This window comes from Sminthopsis crassicaudata, chromosome 1 (genome assembly GCF_048593235.1).
Source record: "Sminthopsis crassicaudata isolate SCR6 chromosome 1, ASM4859323v1, whole genome shotgun sequence".
Taxonomy (NCBI): domain Eukaryota; kingdom Metazoa; phylum Chordata; class Mammalia; order Dasyuromorphia; family Dasyuridae; genus Sminthopsis; species Sminthopsis crassicaudata.
The window spans coordinates 752956463-752975093 of NC_133617.1; the positions used below are offsets into that span (position 1 = coordinate 752956463).

An 18631-nucleotide genomic window follows, 5' to 3' on the forward strand; every position below is an offset into this window, starting at 1 on the left:
GGGGGGGGGAGCTCGGCCCCTGCCCCCGGGAGCCCCGCGGGGGGGGGGGGGAGTTCGGCCCTGCCCCCGGGAGCCCCGCGGGGGGGGGTTTGGGGGGGAGCTCGGCCCTGCCCCCGGGAGCCCCGCGGGGGGGGGGGAGTTCGGCCCTGCCCCCGGGAGCCCCGCGGGGGGGGGTTTGGGGGGGAGCTCGGCCCTCCCCCCAGGAGCCCCGCGGGGGGGGGGGAGCTCGGCCCTGCCCCCGGGAGCCCCGCGGGGGGGGGGGGATCCCGACCCCCAGGAGCCCAGCGGCGTGGGGGGAGCTCGGCCCTTCCCCCCGGGAGCCCCGCGAGGGAGGGATCCCGACCCCCAGGAGCCCAGCGGCGTGGGGGGAGCTCGGCCCTGCCCCCGGGAGCCCCGCGGGGGGGGGGGAGTTTGGGGGGGGGAGCTCGGCCCTGCCCCCGGGAGCCCTGCGGGGGGGAGTTTGGGGGGGGAGCTCGGCCCTGCCCCCCGGGAGCTCCGCGGGGGGGGGGGGTTTGGGGGGGGGAGCTCGGCCCTGCCCCCGGGAGCCCCGCGGGGGGGGGGGTGTTTGGGGGGGGAGCTCGGCCCTGCCCCCGGGAGCCCTGCGGGGGGGAGTTTGGGGGGGGAGCTCGGCCCTGTCCCCGGGAGCCCTGCGGGGGGGGAGTTTGGGGGGGGGAGCTCGGCCCTGCCCCCGGGAGCTCCGCGGGGGGGGAGGGTTTGGGGGGGGGAGCTCGGCCCTGCCCCCGGGAGCCCCGCGGGGGGGGGGGGGAGCTCGGCCCTGCCCCCGGGAGCCCCGCCGGGGGGGGGGTTTGGGGGGGGGAGCTCGGCCCTGCCCCCGGGAGCCCTGCGGGGGGGAGTTTGGGGGGGGGAGCTCGGCCCTGTCCCCGGGAGCCCCGCGGGGGGGGGGGTTGGGGGGGGGGAGCTCGGCCCTGCCCCCGGGAGCCCCGCCGGGGGGGGGGGTTGGGGGGGGAGCTCGGCCCTGCCCCCGGGAGCCCCGCGGGGGGGGGGGGGAGCTCGGCCCCCCCGGGCTCGGGACGCGGAGCAGCTGTAAAGTGAGCCTCTGGCCAGCAGGAGGAAGAGGAAGTGAGAGCAGCGGCGGCGGCGGGCGGCGGGGAGGCAGCAGCCGCGGAGGTGGCGGCGGAGGACGCGGGCTGGGGGTGCCGGGCTGGCTGGGGGGGGTCGCGCGCGCAGGACGCGCGCACACCGGCGCGGACCCTCTCGCTGACAGCCGCGGGCGCCGGGCTCCGAGGCGGGCAGGGCGAGGCTGAGGATGAGGATGGGATAGTCCCGGCCACGGAGCCCGTCTGCCGGAGCGGGAGCTGCCCCGGGCTGAGCCCCAACTTCGGAGCGCGAGGCGGGGGCCGAGCTCCCGGCCAGACCCCGCGGCGGCCCCGGTGCGCAGGTGAGCAAAGTTTCCCGGCGATCGCAGGGGGAGAGGGGCGGGGGGGGGGGGGTGATGGGGAGTGAGGGTGTGCGCGCGCGTGTGCGCGCCGGGCTTTCCCGGCGGCCGGCTCGCGTTATGTGGCGGGGCGTTTGCGCTCGGCTGTCCGTGCGCCGGGAGCCCGGGTCCGGGTCCGTGTCTGCGCGCCCGGGTCCCCCGTTCTTATTCGTGTGCGCGGCGCGGGGGGGGGCGCCCCAGAGGAGGGGGCTTCGGTGCCGCAGCCGCGGGGGGGGCAGCTCCGAGCGCGGGGGGAGACGCTGCGGGGACCGGCCGCCGCGGACGCTGCGCCGCCGGGGAGTCCGCCGGGGGAGTCCGCCGGGGGAGTCCTGGGGGCGCCGCGGGGCCCAGGAGGGAGATTTGGGGCTCGGCCAGCCCCGCGCTCCTGCTAAATGCCCCCCCCCCCCCGCCCCGGCTGCTGATCTCCTCCGCTGAGGTGGCGGCCACTGGCACAGCCGGGGATGCGGGACGGACAGGAGGGGCTGCCCGGGGCTGGCTCTGGAGCCCGCGGCGGCGCGGGGGCGTCTGGGGGCGGGACCGCGGGCGGCCGGCGGGGCCTTGGAGACGCTGCCAAACTAAGTGGAGCTGCCTCAGTGACAGTGCGTGTGACTGTGTGTGTCTGTGTGTGTGCGTGAGGCGCCTCCGGGGCTCGGGGACCCTGGGGGGGGCAGCCACTGCCCTCTCCCCTCTCTGGGCCCAGGAGGTGGCTGGGAGGGTTAGGGAAGGGGAGGGGGAAGGGCGGCCCGAGGCAGCCTGTTGCCCTCGGGAAGAAGGTCAGTGACCCTGGGGTGCTGCAGTTCCACCCCCTCCCTTTCAAGTTCTCTGCTTCCCTGCTCAGTCTGGGGGACACCTGATGAGCCTTGAACAGTAACGGGGGGAGTCCTTGATGTAGCAGGGGATGGTGCGGACTGGGGTCCTCCTGGACCCCGGGCTCCCCTTCCCCATGGGGGTCCCTTCTCCCAGCTCTTCCCTCCCAGGCCTCTTTGTCCTGGCCCATTCAGTCCTGCGCCAGAGGCCTCCCAGGCTGCTGAGTCCCGGCCTGGGGCTGCCTGGCCCGACCTGGGACCGCGAGCCCGAGTGAGCCCTCCCTGCCACGCTCCCTCACTGACGGCTCCGTCCTGGTGGCCACCATGACACGAACGATTATTCATGTTTCCCAAGAGCCCGGGGTGGAGCAGTGTGTGTGTGTGCAGGGGGGGGGGGCGGGGGGGATGGCCTGTGGCCCTGGACCAGCCTGGTGCTGGCGTTTGCTCTGGGCGGCTCTGCCTTCTTCTCTGGGGCCACGAAATGGAGAAAATGAATGGAGACTGAAGTCCGGTCTTTGAGTTGAGACAGGACCATGGAGAGGTCAGGCAGGTGGGGGTGGGGGGAACTTGGCCGGAGCCCTCCTTTGTCTTAGTAAAATGAGGTGGGCTTGCAGGCCTCTGGCCCCTGACAGGCGACCCTGCCTTCTTCCTCCTCCTCCTCCTCCTCCTCCTCCTCCTCCTCCTCCTCCTCCTCCTCCTCCTCCTCCTCCTCCTCCTCCTCCTCCTCCGTCTCAAGCTGAGCCAAGCCACGGGTGTGCCCCCAGCCAGACTGGAGAGGGGAGGATCCCAGCCTGGGGAACCCAGGAGCTCCTGTCTCCTGGACCCCCCACCTGTGGGCTACTGCCTCCCCTCCTGCCAGGGGCTCGGGGCCTTCTGGGTAGCAGGTGCAGTCTGAAAGCCGGTACAGCGAGCTCGTGTCCCTGGGGGAGAGGAGGGTTTTCTGGTATGAAAAATCCTTATTGTTCAAAAGTAATTGAGAGAAAAGGGGCGGCGCGATTTTGTGGGGGCAAGGAGAGGGAAGGAGAAAGACACAGAGAGAGACAAAGAGGGGGGAGAGACAGAGACAGAGAGAGACAGAGACAGAGAGAGACAGTGCCCAGAAGTGCCCGCACCTCTTAGGGCGCTCCAGTTTCAGGGCCTTAGCCATTCTGAAGAGGTAGAGGGCATTTCTGTGCTTCTTAAACTGATGAAATCTTATACTAATGAAACCCCAGCCCTTGGCCCCATCCCAGGCCCAAATTGGAAAAACAAAGCTGCCCTTCTTGGCTTCCTCAGCCCCGCCACACCCGCCCGGTGGCCGCCTGGCTCGGTTTGGGGTAGAGGCCAGCCCGGGCCTTATCTCTGCTCTGGATAGCCGGGGCCTGAGGCTGAGAGCAGCCCTGTAGCAGTGTCCCCGGGCCAGAGGCGGCTCGGTCCTTCCAGCCCTTCCAGCTTTTTCATAGCATCCTTCTTCCAGCCACGGGACCATCCCGGGAGGACCATCCCGGGAGGTCATTTGGAGCAGAAATCAAAGGGTCTGGTTGCGACTCAGAGTTCCTGGTCAATCACCTCAGCTTTGCTGTGACTCAGTTTCCTTATGTGACAAATCAGGGGATGGGATTTACAAGCCCCCGGGGCCTTTTTGAAGCTCAGGCAAACTTTGCAGAAGCGGGACATTATCTCTCTGCAGCTCCCTCAGTGCCGGCCACTTAGCGGGTCTCCCCCCATGAGCGCTGCCTCCCGGCCTCCTAATTAGCCCATCACTGTGGCAGTTTGTTGCCTCCTCTCTGGGGCCTCCTTCCTCCTTCTGGAGGCTCAGCCGGCCTCCACTTTCCCTCAAGCTACTTCCCTCCGGTTTCCCTTCTGTCCCCGGTAGGGGGTGACCTTAGGAAGGGCCGCCCTTTGTAAGATCAAAAACCCCCAAATTTACAAAAGACTTCCTCCCTTCCCCCACCCAGAGAGGCGGGGATTCTGCTCCCTTAATGAGGAAATGCCCACTGAGCAGCCGGCCCTTTGTGTTCCGGAAGGCTCCTGCAGGGGCCGGCACTCCATTAATAAATCAGTGCTCACTAATTGATCCCCTCGCTTTTACCTGCATCTTCCCTCCCAGACCGGTGTCAGTCTGATGGAGGCTCCGCCTCTGCTTGGGGATTCTGGGGACTGGCCAGCTCTGCGCTCGGGACCAGACAAGGTACTTTTGACAAGGGGGCGGCCATGGGGCAGGTGGGAGAAGTGCTGCTGGCTTGGGGTTCAAAGTCCCGAGTTCAGATCCTGACCCTGCCTGTGAACTAGGGCCTGACCCAGGACAAATCACGTCACTGGGACTAGATGGCCTCTGAGCCCCTTCCTCCCCTCCCCCAGCCCTGGAGCCCCCAAAGCTGAGACCCTTCCATTCACAAGCACTCCTGGGTGATGCTCCGGGAAGGGGCTGAGGCGCCTTAGGAGGAGACTCCAGGGGATTGCTGTCTTAGGAAATCAGGGATGTTGGGGGGGGAGTTGCACCGCTGGCCTGACCCCTAAGGCACTGTGGCCCCAAAGTGGTCCTCCAGCCTCTGCCCAGGGAGGGGACCCTTCCCCCAGGGCCCAGGGAGGGGTCCCTTCCGCCAGCTCCTTTCACTTAGGATACTGGCTCCTCGTTCTGAAGTTTCCCTGAAATCCAAAATTTCTTCTTTGTAAAACTGTCCCGGATTTCTGCGCCATTTTCTGAGCAAACCGGACAGATGAGGGAAGCACCTTGTCGGAAGAGCCGTCTCCACATTTGGAAGACACGTCTTCTGCTGCTCCCAGCCTTCCCCAGAGCCTCCGCTGAGCCAGATTTCCTCTCCCCATGGGGGACTCTTGCCTTTGTTCTCTTATCTCTGACTTTCCTCTTTCGAGAATGGCCTGGTGAGAACCCTCCGTGCTGCCCTCCCTGTGCCCATCCCCCCACATCCACCCCTCCCCGCCAGGCTGGCTTTAATTACTTGCAGGGCTTGCAGATAGACTGGCGACCACAGCGGCTGGCAGCGAGCTTGCGAGGACTGTAATTAAAATGGGCCCGTAGCCTCCTGGGCCTGGCTATCCCAGAGCCTCCACAAGGGGAAGGCAAAGTCCACAGCCCTGGAGAAGGAAGGGCCTGGGCTGGAGGCTGCCCCAGGGACCGGGAAAGCATTCTGGGAGGCAGCGGGTGCCAGGCAGCCGGGAACCAAGGCCTCATGGGCAGGAGTGGGGGGCACAGACTCCGCGGCAGCCGTTCTGTGAGGGCCTGGCGGGGGCTGTTGTCATGTAGGGGATTTCTGGCAGATCTGTCTCGGGCAGCGCGGCCCAACAAGCGGCGTGCATTTGTCTAGTGCCCACGAGGAGCCAGGCACTGTGCGTACCAGGCACTCCCTGAAAATGTCTTATTTGACCCTCACATGGCTCCAGGTGCAGCCTGGAGCAGCTCAGAACTTGGGGGCCTTTGTCCAAAGGACTGGGGGGAGTCCAGTCCAAATGGGTGCAGGCAGGATGTGAGCACGGGCATGGGTGTGGGCATGGATGCGGGCACAGTCGCGGGCACTGGGGGTCTTGGGACCCACCGTATGGCAGCTGAGAAAAAGCTGCCGATTGCCTGTGGCTGCTGTTTCCTGGGTGAAAGGGTGGGCTCCCAGGTAACTGGAGCCCGGCTGAATGAGGGAAGCAGGTGGCTTAATTGGAGGCCCTCCTTCCCCTGCCCCTCCCCCGCTCTGGCCCTTGCTTTGCCACAGGTTGTCCCCATGACAGGGAGGCTTTCACTGTAATCCCCTGAGTCGCAGCACTGGATGCAGTCTCTGGCTCCTCCAGGTCCCAGCCCCCAGCCCCTCCTTTGGCTAAGTCTCCTTTCCAACCACTTTTGGCTGCAGGCCTCCTGAAAAGGGCCCGGCTCGGACTGAGGGTCTGCCCCTTGTGGCCGGGGGACCCTCCGCCAACGAGCTCGGGATCCTGTTAAGTAAGGGTGGGGTCTGAGGAGGAAGGGACTCGTGGGGGAGGCCCCTCCCCAGCAGGAGGGGCAGCTGTTTATGAGGAGCCACATCATCTGGGTCACAGCACAGGTCACTCCCTCGGAGGCGCAGGTCAGGTTCCCTCCCTCCTGCTGTGGGCTCTGCCGGAGCCCAGGGAGCTGGATGGTGGTCTCCCAGGATGGGAAGGGGAGGATCAGGACGAGGCCCCGCCCACTCCGGGGTCCCTGTCCACACTAAGTCCCTGCCCACCCTGAATCAGGATCAGTTGGGGATTTTGGGTCTCTGGATCTGGAGAAGAGAAGGCTCCGGGAGGGTTTGTGAGGAGCGAGGCTGTCCCAGCCCCAAAGGCCAGGCTGGAAGCAATGGGCTGGAGATGGGCAGTGGGAGACTGAGGCTTGAGGGCAGGAAACCATTTTCCCAAGGATGAAAGCCCTGGCTGAGGCAGGGAGAAGGGGGCTCCCCTCAGCTGGAGATTTCCAAGCCTAAACTGGGACGTTGTAGAGCATATCAGTGTTCATGGGGGGGGGGGTGAGACCCTGAGCCCCCTGGGCCGGGTTCTGGTTCTCTGATCCCTGGCTCCGGTACAAACCATCAGAGAGGTTTTTGCTGTGGGAGGATCTTATTTTGGGGCTGCCACAGCTATGTTCCATGCTGCCTTCCATACATTGTGATAAATGATAGAACCCTGAATATCTGGGAAGTGAGGGACTCTGGGAGTGGGCGGGGGCAGAGCAACAGCTCAGAAATGGGGACTGGGGGGGACGGAACCAAGTCTGTGGGAAATAAATGAGTCCTACTGTATGTGTGTGTCAGTGAGTGTGTGTATAAGTGTGTCAGTGTGTCAATGAGTATGTGTATATCAGTGAGTGTGTGTGTCAGTGTATGACTGTCAGTGAATGTGTTTGTGTGTCAGTGAGTGTGTCACTGAGTCTGTATGACTGTCAGTGAATGTGTGTGTAAGTGTCAGTGTGTGTGTATCAGTGAGTATATATCAGTGAGTGTGAGTGTGTATGTGTGTGTGACTGTCAGTGAGTGTGTGTATGACAGTGAGTTAGTGGTGTTGATTGTGTGTGTGATTGTCAATGTCAGTGAGAGTGTATGACTGTCTGAGTTAGTGTGTTAGTGTGTGTCAGTGTGTGTGATTGTAATGCCAGTGTGTATGACTGTGTCAGTGTGTCAGTGAGTGTGAGTGATTGTCAATGTCAGTGAGTGTCAGTGTGTGTGTGTTGAGTGTGTGTGTGATTGTCAATGTCAGTGAGTGTGTGTGTATGGCTGTGTTAGTAAGTTAGTGTGTGTCAGTGAGTGAGTGTATCAGTGTGTGTGACTGTCAGTGTGTCAGTGTGAGTGTGTCAGTATGATTGTCAGTGTCAGTGTGTGTGACTGTGTCAGTGAGTTAGTGTGTGTGACTGTGTCAGTGAGTTAGTGTGTGTTTGTGTGTCAGTGTGTGTGACTGTCAGTGTGTCAGTGAGTGAATGTGTGTGATTGTCAGTGTGTGTGACTGTCAGTGAGTGTGTGTGACTGTCAGTGTGTCAATGTGTGTTGAGTGTGTGTCAGTGAGTATGATTGTCAGTGTCAGTGTGTGTGTATGACTGTCAGTGAGTTAGTGTGTGTGTGTCAGTGAGTGTGTGACTGTCAGTGAGTGTGTCAGTGAGTGAATGTGTGATTGTCAGTGTGTGTGACTGTCAGTGAATGTGTGTGATTGTCAGTGAGTGGGTGACTGTCAGTGAGTGTGTCAGTGAGTGTGATTGTCAATGTCAGTGTGTGTGTATGACTGTCAGTGAGTTAGTGTGTGTGTCAGTGTGTGAATGTGACTGTCAGTGTTTGTGACTGTCAGTGAGTGTGTCAGTGAGTGTGATTGTCAATGTCAGTGTGTGTGTATGACTGTCAGTGAGGTAGTGTGTGTGTCAGTGTGTGAATGTGACTGACAGTGTTTGTGACTGTCAGTGAGTGTGTCAGTGAGTGTGATTGTCAATGTCAGTGTGTGTGTATGACTGTCAGTGAGTGTGAGTGTGTGTGACTGTCAGTGTGTGTGACTCAGAGAATGTCAGTGAGTGTGTGTGTGAGAGCTTCTGCTTCCCTTCATTTCTTTCCCTGCCCCCAAAGGAGGCTCATCTGCTCTAACTGTGGGGCTCCTCCATGTCTCCCCTTCCCTTCCGCTGTCTCCTCTCCATTAAACATGCTGCACCCCCCCTCCAGTCCGGTCAAATTCGTCCCCTACCACCCGGGGCTGCGCATGCTCAGTGGCCCTCAGGGCTTCGCAGCACAGAGCGAACTCTGGAGACTTAGAGGCCGCTGAGGGGCGCTCTGCCTCGGGTCACGTCACTTCCCACGTGTTCCTGCCCATTAGTCCCTAAATTCTAAGTTGTGATTATTCCGCACCTGCTCTGCACGGGCCCTAAAAGTAAATGGGCCACAGGACAATCCCCAGGGATTGAAGAAACCACAAAAAGGGAGCTGCACTGGGGAGCGGGTGCCAAAGCTGGAGAAAAGTGGGCGCTGGTCGGGTTAAACTGGATTAGCCATCAGGAAGCAGAAGGACTTTTCCCGGGCAGCAGGGGGCGCTGCAGTGCACAGGGAGCAGCCGCAGACTCCTCTTCCCGAGTTCAAATCCAACCTCAGACACTTCCTGGCAGGTCACTCCGCCTGTCTGCCTCAGTTTCCTCATCTGTAAAATGAGCTGGAGAAGGAGCCGGCGGCCACTCAGCATCTGCCAGAACACCTCGGAGGGGGACAAAGGGGAAAGAAAGGCTGCTTCTCTCCTTCCTCAGCCAGGGAGCACCGGGGAGTCCCCGAGTTCTCGGCCATGATGGGAGAGACTCTGCTGCTCTGGATAGAGCTCTCAGGGCCCCTCCTTCTTCACTCCCTTCTGCGCCGCCATGTTTGCGGAGGCTTCCTCGGAAGTGGAGGCCCGGGTTTCCCCACGAGGAGTTTTGTTACTGGGTTCTTCCGGCCCACGTGCCGGTCACGTGCGGGTGCAGCGGTGGTTTCCGTTTCCCGGGTTTTCCTTCCGGTGACGGGAGCTCCCTGTAGGAGGAAGGCTCCCTCGGTGCCCGGTGCATCCCAGCGTTTGCGGCTCTCCCAGTGTGTGTCGGAACCCAGATTTCTCTTCTTTCTGCAGAGGCAGAACCTTTTTTGGATGAGCCTGAGGGATGAAATACCGGGACTCGGGCGATGAGTGCGAGCGAGGCCTGGCCCCCACGTGTTTTCCGCCGCGGCTCCGCCATCTTGTCTCGGGGTCCGGGGAAGCGCCTTTGCTCCGGGTTTTCCTCGGGTATTATGTCTCACGCATATGGTCACACTTCTCTGTGCGGAGGCTGCCCTTGAGCGGCCTTTCCCAAACCCGCCGATCTCTCCCGGGGATTCTGATCCCTCGGAGCCTCTAGCGCCGCCCGGACCGCTGGGTTTCTGGAGGGCTTTTGATGTGCTGAGGGAGAGGGAGGGAGAGGGACCCCTGCCGGGGGGGCTGGCGCCTTCTGCTCCTGGATGGGGAATCACCGTGTCTGAGTGACGGGCGCTGGGAGAAGCCTTCGCCCAGAGAGCCCGCCTGGGCCTTGGGGAGGAGCGACACAGAACGAGGTGCAGGGGGGGAGGGCGGAGGGCTCGGCCGGGGCCCGGGTTCAGATCCTGCCCCAGATGCTTCCGAGGGGTCCTGGCTGAGCCTTTCCAAGTTTCCTCCGCTGCAAAATGGGGTCCTGGCAGGTTCCGGCCTCAGGGCGATCCTGAGCGTCAGGGTGGGGAAAGCTCTTTGCAAACCATCAGGAGAGGGGGCCGCGGGGAGCCTCCTCCCCTGGAGATGGGGCGCCTGCTCCCGGCTCCGAAGCTCCGGGGTAGAACCGGACTGGGTCCGAGCGGCGTCCAGGGTCACCGAGCAAGCAGGGCCCCTGAAGCCCGCACGGTCCCCCCAGGAAAGCTGCCCTCACGGCTGTTACCGCGGCTTCCTGGTGAGACGCCCCGCCCCCATCAGGGTGTCGCTCCTGTCTCCTGCTTCCTATGTTCTCGGTGGAGTGAGTGCTCTCGGAGTGGGGGTGGGGCTGGACCTCCACAAGTCCTCTCCCCCCCTCTCAGGCTCCTGCACAAGCCCTCGACCCCCGCTCTCACCCTCACGTTGCCATTCCGCAAACCCTTGTTGGTTCTGGTTGTGCCCCGTCCTCGGCACCCGAGGTTCCAAGGCAAAAAGAGAGCCCCGAATGAAAGACCCTCCTCACCTCCCCCACCCCGCGGTGGAATCCCTGCGGCCTTGTCCGACACTGCGCCCCCGTGAGGTTTTCTGGGCAGAGACCCTTCTCCAGTCCATTTTACAGATGAGGAAACTGAGGCACAGGTGAAGTGACTTGCCCAGGGTCACCCTAGTAGGAAGTGTCTGAGGCCGGATTTGAACTTGGGAAGATCATTCCAGGCCTGGCTGTCTGTCCTCTGTGGCATCAGCTGCCCATACCTGAGAGAGACAGAGACACAGAGAGAGACAGAGAGAGAGACACAGAGAGAGACAGAGACACAGAGAGGTAGAGACAGACACAGAGAGAGACAGAGATAGAGACACAGAGAGAGAGGTAGAGACAGAGACACAGAGAGAGAGAGAGAGACAGAGACACAGAGAGAGACAGAGACACAGAGAGGTAGAGACAGACACAGAGAGAGAGGTAGAGACAGAGACACAGAGAGAGATGTAGAGAGAGACACAGAGAGAGAGGTAGAGACAGAGACACAGAGAGACAGAGACACAGAGAGAGATGTAGAGACAGAGACAGAGAGAGATATAGAGACAGAGACACAGAGAGAGGTAGAGACAGAGACACGGAGAGAGAGGTAGAGACAGAGACACAGAGAGAGACAGACACAGAGAGAGACAGAGACAGCAGGGCTTTCTGGAGAGGGGGCCGCCTCCTTTCACTCCCCCCCGCCTCCACCTGCTCTCCATCGCTACCCTCCCTGGTGCCTTCTGCATGTCCCTAGTGCCCATCGGCCTCCAGGCTCCCTGCCCCAGCCTTGGGTCGTCGGGCAGTCTGGCTCCATTCCTCTGGTGTGTGGTGAGGGTTCGGTGCCCGTGTCCTCCTCCCGCGCACCTCCCTTGGGGACGGGAGCTCCCTGGGGCTGGGTTCCTTTGTATCTCTCTGAGGGCACGTGCTGCAGGCACTTAATGTGCGTTCTTTACTGATTAATACATTGGAAGGCTCCTGTAAGGAAGGTGCTAGCATGTAGAGGCCGGCTCAGGTGTGTTGTATCTCTAATACCTACTGTGTGCCCTCTCCATAGTAGGTGCTTAATAAACATTTGTTGGCTGGCAGATACGAGACAGAGGCAGGAGCGTCTGGTATATCTCCAGGAGAAATTGGGTTGTAAAGGCCGAAAAGAGTTTTCATCCTGGAGCAGAGGGAGCCGGAAGCTTCCCAGGCTGGAGAGCGCCGTGTTCGGAGCTGTGAAAGTCCCTTGGCAGCTGTGCGGAGGACGGATGGTGGGGGGGCTGGAGTGGTCCGTGACCTGCCCCAATAGCCCAGGATGAAGAGAGCGGGGAACGGAAGCCCTCGATGCGAGAATCCACAAGGTCTGGCAAGGGAGGGACCTCAAGGCCTGAGCCGGGAGACTGGAAGGTTGGAGGCGACGCCTTTGATGGAACAGGGGAAGCGGGAGGGGGGCTCAGGGGAAAGTCAGTGAGTTCAACCTGAGAAGTCCCGGGAGCATCGGGATGTCGTCCAGCCCTGGGAGAGAAGGGGGCTGGTTCTGGGCAGGGAGAAGCCTGAAGACCCAGGCCAACTGGAGGCGCTGTTCCTGTTCCTAAAAATACAGGCTCGAGGGAAAGAAGTTGGAGGGAGTAGGGAGGAAGACAAAGGAAAGGAGGGGGACTCCCAGCTGGCCCAGGATGATATTCACCCCCGGCCTTCCATCCAGCCCCTTGACCCTTGCTGTGGGAGGGGGACCGGCCCTTGCTGGCCATCACAAAACACCTGAGGGTTAGCACAGCGTAAATACGGCTACTTGTTCATCAGCCCCTTCTCCGGCTTTGCTCCTTGGAGGAAAAGAGCCAACAAGTGGGGGCCGAGGGCCCGGAGCCGAAATGCTGAGGGCTGGACTTGATTATGATCCTGTGTTTGCCGAGTGCTCCGCCCGTCTGATTCCTTCCATCCTCCCCGAGCCTGGGAGGAAGGAGCGAGCGCGAGCACCTTTCTCCAGGGGAGAAGTTGGTACTGGAGAGACTGGACAGGGTCAGCCAGCGAGGAGCCAGAACTGGAACTCGGCTCCTGGGACTCCCAGTCCGGGGAGCTGTCCAGTAAGAGAAGCCAGACCTTCCCGGTCTGGGGGGCACTCCCGTCCTCCTCCAGGGAGAGCCTCCCGGCACAAGTGCCGTTGTGTCCGGAGCTCTCTGCTGGGTGTTGGGGGATGTAAAGACTAATTATAGTCATCGGCAGCTTTAGTATTTCCTGAGCACTTAATGCAGGCGAGCGTGGGAGCCCGAGCTCGGCCTCTAGGAGAGTCCGCAGGGAAGCTGGACACCCGGTCGCGGTGGGACCCACGTTCTGTTCTGCCCGTCAGCTCCCTCTTTTGCCAATGGGCTGTCCAAACCACGACGGCCTCAAAGGGATTGTTGGGGTCAGTGAGACCAATTTATGGACGAGGGACCCAAGGCACGGAGATTAAGGGATGTCCCCGGGACCCCCAATGGCGTCTGGGGAAGGGTGCTTTAGTCCTCCCAAGTCTAACCCTTGAACGTCAGGAACAAAGTAAATTGGGGGACAGGGCGAGGTGGTCCAGGTGCAGTCCCATGTGCATGATGAGAAACTTTCCGAGGTTTGGATCCGGCTTCTGTGTTCCTGTTGGGCTTGGAGATGGCGTTGGTGAGAAGCTCCTGGCTCTCTGGGAACAAAGGAACATCTGCACGGCTTAGCAGACCCCCTGTGAGGGGGAGCTGGGGGAGGGGGAGAGTGTGAGCCCCCCTCCTGCCCCCTGGCTGCAGGGAAGAGCCCCCCCCCCCCAGAGGGCTTGGCCCTGGAGAAAGGGTGCTAGCACTTTTACAATTATTGCCTTATGTCTCTACAATTATTTTACCCTGTTATGATTATTATCGAGCCGCCAGCTCGGCTGCCCCCAGTTACCAGCTCTCATTGCCCCCAGTCGCCACCTCGCTGCTGCCCCATTGAGATTGTGTGGATGACCCCGAAGGGGCCGCTAGCCAGTAGAGGGGAAACTCCTCTTGTGGGAGAGGAGGTCTCCCCATCCTTGCTCCCTGGCCTCACACATAGAAGGCACTTAAAATAATATTTGTTGACCTCAATTGACAGACTCGGGACCTGAAGGACTCTTGATTGGCTGGAATAGGGTTGTCTCAAATAACAGCCACCCCCGCCGCCAGCCAACAAGCACAGTGTGCATTTATCTAGTGCCTATTGTGTTCTAAACACTTCTACAATAATTATCTCATGTGATCCTCACAACAGTCCTGGGAGGTGGATGCTCTTCTCATTCCCATTTTTCAGGTGAGGAGACTGAGGGAACCAGGCCATCTGGCTGGTCTGAGCCCACTTTCTCCTCTGTAAATGAGAGTGATCATGGCGCCTTCTTCACAGGGTTTGGGGGAGCCAATGGCATGCCCTGTGTAAAATGCTCTGCAAACCCGAGGGCATCTAGAAATGAGGGAGGTTGTCATAAGTCCACATGGTGTGGGAAGAGTCTGGGGTCCCAGCAGCCCCTGAGCCCGTTGTTTGGAGGCAGGAGGGGGATGCGCAGCCAGAGATCCTTGGGAGATGGAAAGCGCCTGATGACCTGGAAGGTGGGTGGGCAGGGCCGGAGAGCTGGCCCAGGCCCGGCCACCGCTGGAGCCTGGAGGGATTGGCAGAATGCCAGAGGGCCCTGTTGGGCTGGGGGGGCAGTCCCTGCCAGATGGCACAGCGGAGTGTCTCGCATGGAGGGAGAGAGCGAGGGCCTTTGATATCTGGATGGCTCTTACAGGGACAAGAGGCTAACCTGGAGGGCCCAGCAAGGGGCAAACACGAAGGGGCTGGGAGTTCCCTTGAGTTTAAAGTTTCCAGCTTTTCCAAAGGCCGCCCTGGGTATCCGGCTCCCCCAGCAGGGGCCTTGCCTCCTCAGGGATGTCGCGAAGGGCAGTGGGGGCTCTGCAGTTCAAGGCTAAATTGGACACAATGACTTCTTAAAAACCCCACATCCAGCCTCTCACCAACCCGCTCCCTGCCAGGCACGTCCCCCCAACGGCAAATTGGCCTCGGTGGCAGAGGGCGGCCACTGGGCTGCCCAGGAGTGACCGTGAGGGGTGATGGAGCCATCGCCTGGCCGGCCCATGATTGCAAGGGGCCTTCACCTGACCGGCCCGGGGTGGCTGGTGCGGCTGACCAGAGGGGCCTCTGCTGGTCTGCACCGGGAGCCCCTGTTCTTCTCCGCTGGAACGGAGCATCCCCAGAGGCAGCCCAAGCGGGGAGAGTCAGGGGGCCGGCTGTCACCCCAGCTTCTGGGCGGTCTCTTGGCCTTGCTTCCAGTGTTGGGCCTTTACTCCAAGCCGCTTCTGCCTGCTCTCCAGGCCCCGTGTTCCGGCCCATAAAGAACTGGGGCAATAAAGGCAAAGAGGGCCTGCCTCGCTCCCCGGGGACTCGCTCTCTCCTGGGCGGGCCAGGACCTTCCTGGATGGAAACCGGAGGGAGTCTCCATACTGCTGACTCCCCGCCCTCCTCCCCAAGAATCACACTTCCCGCTCTGCCGGCCATGACCCGGATGTCCTGCCCATGAGTGCTTTCTGCCCCGCGTCCCCCTGTGGCCGGGGAGCGTTCCCATCATTCCCAGGCGGCCCCTCTCGGGCAGGAGCCTTCACTTTTCTGTCTCGGACCACAGCTGCTGGACCCAATAGCCCCACAGAAGTGCAGGGGGCGGGTGGGGGGGCTGTGGTAGGGCAGGGGAGGGAGGGTCTGTGGCTGGGCGGCAGTCCCCTGCCTCTGGGCCCCGTGGTGGCTGATGCTACCACAGGGTGCGGCCTCGGGCCTGGCTCTGCCTGGGGGGGAGGGGGGGCTTCTGCTCCTCTGTGCTATATATAGCCGTGGGTTAGATCTCTGGAATGCAGACTCCACGTGGAGCCTCCCTCTGCCGCGGCTCCTCGCCCTGTTTATGCCGGGGGAGGCAGGCCTTAATTATCCACGCTAATGGAGGGGTAGCGGCTGTGGCCGCCTGAGAGGGAGCTGGGACCCGAGGGGGGGCCTCCCAAATAAGGGGGCCCAGCCCCTCGGGAGGCAAGATGCTGGGGCAGGAGCGTGGCAGGCAGCTGTGCTGGCTCCAGGGGACCCATCTGGCCTCCACACCAGGCCCAGCCTCTCCTGGGAGCCTCCCTCAGCGGAGCCTCCAATCGGCTTCCCTCCTGTTCTCTGAGGGCCTCCGGGGACACACTGGGCGTCTGCCGCAGATAGGCCCAGAGGAGGGAGGAGGGGCGGGTGGGAGTCATGCAGTCCGACTCTGGAAGGCGTCTCCGTTATGGTTGGAGTCCTTGTTCTTTTGGGGCCTTCGTGTTTGCACACCCACAAATGTTAGAAAGCCGGGGAAGGAGCCCCCGCTGCTTGGGCCCCCCCTGGGATGGGGCGGGGGAGAGCCGATGTCCGGCCCTGTCTTGGTATGGGGAGAAAGTGGCAGGGGCAGGGCTGTTTTCTGTAAGACACTGAGGTCAAGGGTCTGGGGTCAGAGCCTCCCCCCCCCCCCAATGCTGCAATGGCAGGAGGACGATGGGCGGAGGCTCAGGGAGAAATGCTCTGTCCCTGCAGGGCCCTTGGTTAAGCATCGTGTGGTCCATTTGGCCTTTGAGGGTCTCGGTCTGCTTAGAACTGAAAGGGGCTGGGGAGGAGTCTGGTCCAGAGGCAGGTGTCTGCCTGGCACACAGTAGGGACGGGGCTGGGCTCCAGAGCCGGGCCTCTGATCACAAAGCCAGAGCCGGAGCCACAGACCGGACGAGCTTGCTGGAGGCTCGGGATGCAGATGGAGCCTCCCTTAAGGATGGTCGGAGGCTGCCTGGGCCACCCCCCGGTGGGCCCCGCACAGAGGGTCCTCCTGCCCCTCCAGGCTTAGGACGCCTGCCTGTGACTCCGGACCTGCGGCTTCCTGGCTGTGTGACTTTGGGCAGGACGCCGACTTCTCTGCCTTGGAAGGAGGCGGGATCTGAACCCGTGACTTATGTTAGTGGGGCACCCCCTTGTTGTCCCTTTCCCAGGGCTGAGGAAAGGTAGTGAAAGGTGGGGGGCAGGGACGCTGGACCAGAGAAATGGCCGTTGTCCGTGCTCTGGGGACCCGGGATCTCGCCGAGGCGGGTGGTCTGTCCACAGACAGTGATGGTAGCCCGCCTCTGCCCCTGCCTGTGGGGCCATGGGGGCTCCCACACAGGGTCCTCTTCGGGGGCCACAGACACAGGGCCCATTGTGTGCATGGCCAGAGTTTGTTCTCCGTGGGGCCGCGTCACAGATGTACCGGGGACCCACAAGCGGCCGTGTGTCCCTCCAAACAATGGGCAGATTGATCCTCCCACAGGGGAGCGGGCCGCGGCCTCCCCCGGCCTCGTCTCTCCCCATGGCTCCCGAGGAGCAGGGGCCGGCACTAAGCTGCTTCCTGCTGACTGACCCAGAGCTCGCCGTGCCCTGCACAGAGGCCGGTCCAAGGCCACAGTCCGGGGGCGCGGGGCCCAGGCACCGTCCATCCCCAGGTCTGGAGAGAGGCCGGACCTCGGGGCGTCTCGAGGACCCAGGCCCCAGGAAGCCAGCGATGAGAGGGCGAAGTCGGGCTGTCTAAGCTGAGGGATCCCCCTCCCCCCAGGCTGCTCTCTGAGACAAGGTCCAGGGTGAAAACGTCACAGACGGGCCCTGACGGGCTCTGGCTGGGCTGACCCCCCCCAAAGGGGCCTCTGGATGGTGGGGGCTGCTTGACATCTCTGGGATTCGCTCTTGGCGCGAGGGCCTCTGGTTGTGGCGGATGGGGTTGACCCTGGGATGATCTGAGCCCCTGGCCCTCGCTGTGTGACCCAGGTAAGTCCCCCAAGTCTCAGAGCGGGGGGTGATATCAGGGCCCTTCATGGGGCGGGTCTGAGGCTCAAGGGAGCCCGTGTTTATAATGCCCTTTGGACCTCCTCAGAGGGCTGCGGAAACGCTAGCTGGCCCGGCTCTGACGGGGCTGTGCAGGTGATGGGGGGAGGGGACCTGGAGCCCATCGGCAGCTGGTGATAACCTCCGTGAACCCCCCTTGTGGCAGCCCGGACCACCTACGGAAGGGAGCCCCTGCATAAACCGGCGCTCAGACTGCCCCCAAGGGGATCCAGAAGGCTTGGGGAGCGGGAGGCAGGGTGGGGGCTTCTCCCACGGGGCTCTGATGCAGCTGGCTTCTGGGGGGGGATCCAGGATGGGGGTGCAGCACATTGCACTGTCCAGACGGAGCGGGGGCGCTGCTCTTAGCACACATGGGGGAGAGGGCCCTGCAGCCGAGCCTTGGGGAGGGAGGGTTCCAGCTGCCGGAGAGGTCACAGGCCCAGTGGGGGGGGGGCTGGCCAAGGGCAGGCTGGTGAGGCCCGGATGGGGGATTGGAGGGGCAATGGTGGCACCTGAGCTCGCTGGGGGGGCTTTGGGGCTTAGTGGAGGAGATGACCCCCAAGCGCATGTGAGCGGGAGGTGGCGCCGCCGTCAGAGCTGCAGAACCAGTGGGAGGCTTTGGGGACGGGGGAGAGGGGAGGCAGGGAGGCTACTCGAAGTCTAGAGGAGAGCTGGTGAGTCTGTGAGCCGGGTGGGCTCCTCTTCCCACGGACCACGACCTCCTGTTCAGCCTACAGACTTGTCTCTGGAGCCAGGTTTGGGGGGCGAGGGGCAGCTTGAGCTCCGGCCCCAGAACCCACACCCAGGGGCCGGCTCTCTGCTCAGGCTCCGCCATCTTGGAGGCGAGCGTCCGGGCTGAACGTGCCCGCCAAGGGCCTCTGGGTGGTTGGGCCGGGTGGGGGAGGGGCAGCGGAGAGCGCCCGGAAGGCGGGAAGAACTGAGGTAGGAGACACTGGGGGGGGGGGGGGAAGGGGGCGGGGAGGGGGGGAAGGAGGGGGCAGCCTGGAAAGCCAGGGAGCCCTGGACCACGTGCAGACATCCAGGTGCGAGAGCGAGAGCGGCCGTCCTTAGTGCCAGGAGAGGAGGAAGGCCTTCAGCACCATGGACACAGCCTCCCGCCCTCAGGGAGCTTCCCTTCTAAGAGTGTGCAGGCAGGGGGAGGGGAGCCTGCTCAGGGCTGAGGGGTGGGGGCGGGGCTCGGGGAGATGGGGGGGTGGGGAGAGGGAGCCGCGAGGTCAGGGCTCCGGAAGTGGGGGGGCAGCTGGGGAGTGCTCGGTTAATCTACAAGCAGAGCCCCCGGTTTTTCTCCCTCCCCTCCCCCCCAGACACAAATGGTCCACTCTAGCTTAAACAGCCCTCGAAACACATTTCCGGGAGTGTTTGGGGCGTGAGCACGAGGGA

The 18631-nt window shown here is 62.7% G+C and overlaps 1 protein-coding gene across 1 annotated transcript in view; it reads left to right on the forward strand.

Moving 5' to 3' along the window:
• Window positions 1-1156: 1156 nt before the first annotated feature.
• The window catches only part of ELMO1 (engulfment and cell motility 1), a 220402-nt gene continuing 202927 nt past the window's right edge, over window positions 1157-18631 (forward strand). The window contains exon 1 of the mRNA XM_074284521.1: window positions 1157-1399. The gene's annotated coding sequence lies outside the window, so the exon portion shown is untranslated. The remainder of the gene's footprint in view (window positions 1400-18631) is intronic.